This window comes from Zea mays, chromosome 5 (genome assembly GCF_902167145.1).
Source record: "Zea mays cultivar B73 chromosome 5, Zm-B73-REFERENCE-NAM-5.0, whole genome shotgun sequence".
Lineage (NCBI taxonomy): Eukaryota > Viridiplantae > Streptophyta > Magnoliopsida > Poales > Poaceae > Zea > Zea mays.
Window position 1 is genome coordinate 184,686,597 of NC_050100.1, and position 6,117 is coordinate 184,692,713.

Consider the following 6,117-nt stretch of genomic DNA (forward strand, 5'->3'; position numbering starts at 1 on the left):
ACGACGAACAACCTATATTACGTTTAAACGCGACAATTATATTTCCAAGTTCAATTTAGTTGACGTAAACCACTTGTGCGGAATATTTTAGATAACAAAAGAATTATCAATTAATTGGTGATTAATACGAGAACTAATTGACTAACGCGTACGGACGATTATAACAAAGTAAATAATTATTGCGCGCAAACTGCGCGCTCGACACGCGCGAACCGCGCGAGGAGTCTACAAACGATGACGATGGCGCGCGCGATACCCGCGATCACGTGCGAGATTGCGCACGCGAGACTGACGAGTACGCAATGCGCTAGGTGACCGTAGCGAGGCACGGCGACGGTAGACGAACGGCCGGGGCGAGCTGGGCAGCGGCTGTGACGGAACCTCCCAAGTAATTAGGCCCACCTACAGTTGTCCTTGTCCAACGGACATCAGACAACCCTGTAGGTGTCCATGAACTACTTGACAAGTTCGGTATCTTTCCTTACCTCACCAGGAACGTCTCACCCGTCTTGCAGACATTACAGAACATCGGAGATAAAGAAATGCGGAAGCAATTTACATAAACTTACATTTATTTCAAAAGCAAGCTTGAGTTACTTTATTACAGACCAGAACTAAAAGTGAGTGCAGAGCAATATTATACAAACCAAGGGAGGCACAAACTCCTCCCGATAAGCAAAAGATCCTAAGTGGAGGACCGAGTCCTCCCGCACTTCAGTCTTGTTTTTCCTCGTTAGGTACCACCTTGGAGCAAAAGCAACAAAAATATGTCGCTTCCTCACCTAAAAACAACAAAGGGATAAACCCTGAGTATGGAATACTCAGCAAGTCTTACCCGACTAAGGAAAAGACTCTCAAGGGTATGCTGGATAAATAGGAGTCAAGGAGAGGCTTTAGCAAAAATCAACTTATACTTTTGCAGAAGTAGCTTACTAAAGTGAGTCCTTACTTTCAATCTTTTAACGCCATATTAAGTATTAATAGACTCTATTTGCATCTAGTCTAATCTCAACATCTCATCAATACAACATCATTTTTATCCATAGTGTTCACATCCTGACTTTAGGTTGCAGGGCAGTGACCAAGTCTTCATAACCGCGAAGGTACGGCGATCCGAATCGATTATACTCAGCTGAGGATCTCCAACCACACGACATATGTAGCACTTAACCCTTGCATATGTCAACCCGCCACCGGGGTTCTTAAGACCGGATCAGGTTCACGCAGACCGAGAGCACAGCTACACCACCGTCCAGCCTCTTGCCACGGAGGGTACACGCTACTCTCGCCACCGCTCCACGCCCATCTCGTGTTGTCTTATTCCGGCCTTAGTCTGCCCGAGGCAAGGCTTACCCATGACGAGGCATGTGACCAGTTAAAGGGTCCTCGATCATCAAGCCTACATACGCGTTAATCCTTAATCAACCTGGGGAGAACATCACCTGTTCCTACCCCAAGTCACAATTTAAGTATTTCCATCCTTAGGATTGTGTCTGTTCCTTAGGATGAAAGAGCATCACAGGGAACTTTGCAGTAAGATCCCACCATTGCTCCAAATGAAAATATTCTTGCAGGTAGAAGCCATCCTTTCTCGAGTTAAATTAAGGACCACCTCTATCCACAAGATCTAAGCAAGGCTAAGCATTTTTGTAAATCATATTTTGATACTTCACAGAAGTATCTATAAAGGTATGGATATCAAGGAAAGCAATGCATCAAAGGGTTTCAAGCAATTCCTATGAACCTAATGCACATTTCACTAGACTTAAGTGTGCAAAAAGTATTTTAAAAACACAAGGAAAGGGGTTGCATGCACCGGGGCTTGCCTTCGTTAGTAGGTGAGTCAGGCTCGGACTCGCAAATGTCAAAGTAGAGCCAAGTCTCTGCCTGAGATTCCAAAGGTGGTGATGTCTTCTCTTGAGTCACTTCACTCTCTTCTTCGTTTTCTAAATATAACCATATAGGTATATATATAAGAATGAATGCCATGTCATGCTTATGAGAGTGCAAAGATAATAAAGATTTATTAACTAAGTCTTGAATACAACTTTCCTTCACGGAATTCCGGGAACTTAGGGTTTCCGGAGTCGGTAAAGGAGTTCAAAGGGCAGGGGTAGGGGTTTTGGGTTCTAATTATCAAACAATGTTCAAATCAAACCAAACTCTACCCATGGTTTCTAAATATTGTGAAAAGCTCACAAAAAAAGTTTGGGCAATTTTGGGATTATTATCTATTTTCTAAAAATCCAGAACCAGTAGTTTAGGCTATTTTAAATACTCTAGAATTCCCTATTTGATCTAAAAATCATGAATTTATTTTTATTAAATACTACAGGAAATTAGGGTTCTAAGAAAATTGGTCTCATATTTTTAGGATTTTTCTGTAATTTTCTACATCTTTTCAAAGTTCTGCTGAAAAAGAAAAAGGAAAAGCTTTAATAGTGCTGGGCCAAATCTAGCCCAAGTGGTCCAACACCAGAGAGAAAACACGCCCACGCCTGCGCGCGCTGGCATCTTTGCAGAAGGGCCCTCGACTTAACGGTTAACTTGAAATAGGTTCCTTTACTGTTTTCCCAGGTCGCTGACAACTCACAAAAAGACCCTCGGTCTTCTATTCTTTCGCGCGACGGGGTCCACGACGGTGTCGAGCGCGGCCGAAGTCCGGCGAGCTCCTAGACCGGCGGGATAGGGCAACGGCTAGGGTTCCCGAGCGACGGACACGGAATTGGACCCATCCCACACCTTTCCCCCAACTTAATTTCACTAATGATCAACAGGGTTGTGCTGGCCACGGTGACTGTGAAGGTTGCGGATGGATGGGGATGTTCCTGACGATGGGTGGGCTTCTAGTGTAATTGGACGGTTTGGTGAGCATCAAGGGCACATGAGGACGCTAGAACAAGAAACAGAGGGACGCGAGCTAACCGGAATCGAGCTGGCCGCAGCGAGCTGTTCTTCACGGCGGCGGAAATTGATTTGGGGCGAATTCAAAATTCGCGGATTCTAGCGAATGGATGCGGCTGATTCGTGGTGGCTGGATAGTTTACTGCCCTACGGAGACTGTGGCGCACTTAATTTATAGATCCCATCGACGGTGGTGTTCAATTTCGCAAGGTCGTGCTGGCGGCCGGAGATGGGGAAGGACTCTGGCGCCACGGTTTCGTGTCCACCGCCGTGGCGGGCTCACCGGCATCGGTGAGACAACAGCGGGGAAACACGATGACTCGACAGAGGTGCCCGGATACGTGGCGTAGGGTCAGACGACGGCTATGACCGGCGTTCTTATCGTCTTCCACTGCGGTGACGTAGTATGGTGGCCGGAATTTTTAATGGCCGGAACTTATCCACGGCGGCGTAGCGTACACCGGGTGTTACCCACCCAGAGCACAACGTGGACCGGCGACGGCACAATTCGCCGTGTAGTTGGTCGTCGGCGGTGGGTCAGTTGCGCTGGCGATCTCATCCATTTCAGCTACTGTACCATGGTGAATGGAGTTCAGTCATCCTGACAGACCGTTTTTAAGCTTAATTTTCTCCCAATCTTGTGTGGTGACCAAGCTAACTCCCTGTAGCAAAATTATAGCCTGACAAACCAGCTACAACTTTGTCACAGCAACCTTGATCAATTTCTCAACAATTCAAGTTTAAATTCACACACAAAGTTGGCTCTGTTCCATTGAGAGTCTAAATTTCAGAATGAACCAGTCTGACAGCCAAACTTGGGGCTTAATTATCTCTGACTTTTTCTTAATAACTATGCTTTCCTTCTTAAGCAAAGTTGTTCTCTTATGTTAGGTCTTCAACTTTGATGTGGTCACTTAACATGAGTTCTCATTATTTTGAAAGCTACACAGCCCCAAAGTTGGGCCAATTCTCTGATTTTCAAACTTCATCACATGAGTCAAGTGTGGCCCTTTTGCACTTAAGTCCAAATCTCAGGGTTTGGCTTGTAAATTCACATATTTGTGAACCAACTGGCTTTAGATGCTTAAACATAGTAATTTTTACATTTTAGTCCAAAGGTTCATCACTTTTGCACATAAGCCCCTAGGGTTTGGTTTTAGGGTTTTTCCAGGGTTCCAATTTGGGTTTCTGGTATCCCAGGGGTATAAAAGTGATTCAAGTTTATTCTTGGTGTCATTTTATGACTTTTACCCTAAAGCTTTTAGGTTTTCTCAACTTGGGTTAAGTTTTACCCCATTAATCCCTATTTAGGGTTGAATTCCCTATCAAGGGTCCTATTTGCAAAACACTTAAACAATACAACTTGTTTGAAATTTTTGCCTAGTGAATGCACTCTAGGTGTGTCAAACATATGCAATGCTAATGCTTATGATGTCATGCTCAAGTTTTAGTTACAGTAACACCAGGGGTGTTACATCCTTCCCCCCATAAAAGAATCTCGTCCCGAGATTAAAAATCCTAGGGTAAGTAATGGTAAAGGAAACACATCACATTTTTATTTCCCAAATTCTGGTACAAGGCAGGGGTGATGTGAGGGTCACTTCTCTATTACACAGTTATACAGGCTTTACAATTTACAAGAGGCTAAAAAGCCTGGGAAATTTTTATTCAAAAAGTCTTGAGTTTCCCAAGTAGCCTCATCTTCAAAATGCTGGTTCCACTGTATCTTGTAGAATTTGAGAGTCTTTCTTCGGGTGATCCTGTCCTTTAGATCCAAGACTCGAATAGGATGCTCCGAGTGTGTTAAATCTGGTTCCAGGACAACATCAGTCACTTCAACGGTTCGATCGGGAACCCGAAGACACTTCTTCAATTGTGACACGTGGAACACATTGTGCATAGCAGACAATGTTTCGGGGAGCTGAAGTCGATATGCCACTGGTCCACATTGCTCAAGCACCAGGAATGGACCAATGTATCTGGGTGCAAGCTTCCCTTTAACCCCGAAACGCGATACACCCTTCATTGGTGAAACTTTTAAGTAGACATAATCGCCTACCAGAAAGCATAAGGGTTGTCGTCGTCGGTCTGCATAACTCTTTTGTCGAGTCTGAGCTTTCTTCATATTATGAATAATTTTCTGAACCTTTTCTTCGACCTCTTTCACCATATCAGGCCTAAAGAAGTATCTTTCTCCAGGTTCAGACCAATTTAGCGGAGTTCGACACCGTCGCCCATATAAAGCTTCAAAAGGTGCCATCTTGATACTTTCTTGATAACTGTATGAAAACTCCGCTAGAGGCAAACATTCATCCCATTTTGGTGAGAAGTCCAGGACACATGCCCGTAGCATATCTTCAAGTATTTGGTTCACTCTCTCAGTCTGTCCACTGGTTTGAGGATGATAGGCCGAACTGTGGAGCAACTTAGTACCCAGGGATTTATGAAGTTCTTCCCAAAATTTGGATACAAATTGCGATCCACGATCCGACACTATGGTCTTCGGAACACCATGCAGACTAAGAATGTGAGCAATGTTCAATTGGGTATAGACAGTAACTGGGGATCGATCTTGACTGGCAGAAAATGAGAAATTTTCGTAAGCCGATCAACAATAACCCAGATAGAGTCATACCCTTTTGTAGTCCTGGGTAATCCCATGATAAAGTCCATACAATATCTTCCCCTTTCCATGTTGGGATAGGTAAGGATTGTAATGGACCATCAGTCTTCATGTATATGGCCTTGACACGTTTACAAGTGTCACGTCTAGTCACATAGTGTGCAATTTCAATTTGCATCTTTGCCCACCAGAAGAACACATAAGGTTCCAGGTGTGCAACTTGCTTCTTCGGATGACACTGTACTATCTGAGTCTGTTGGGTGGCAATTATGCAACTTTACCCAAATAGAATCAGATGCACCATCTTGGGTAAAACACACAAGAAGAGGTTTACCAACAAGTGGTTACAGTAAGTTCATAGCACACGAGACGGGTGTGAATGTCGAATAACATCACAGTTGACCCATGGCTAAACAGAAAATCCAAGTCCCTAAAAGGTGATATAGATTCGAGAGAATCACCAGCGGAAGGATCAATAGATACGGACTTTGCAACCAGTCCTCTTTATCCAACACTAGTCATGGATCGGCACGATCACATATGCAGGAAAAACACGAGTGAGATGGTCGAGGCACGACTTAGAGTGATGG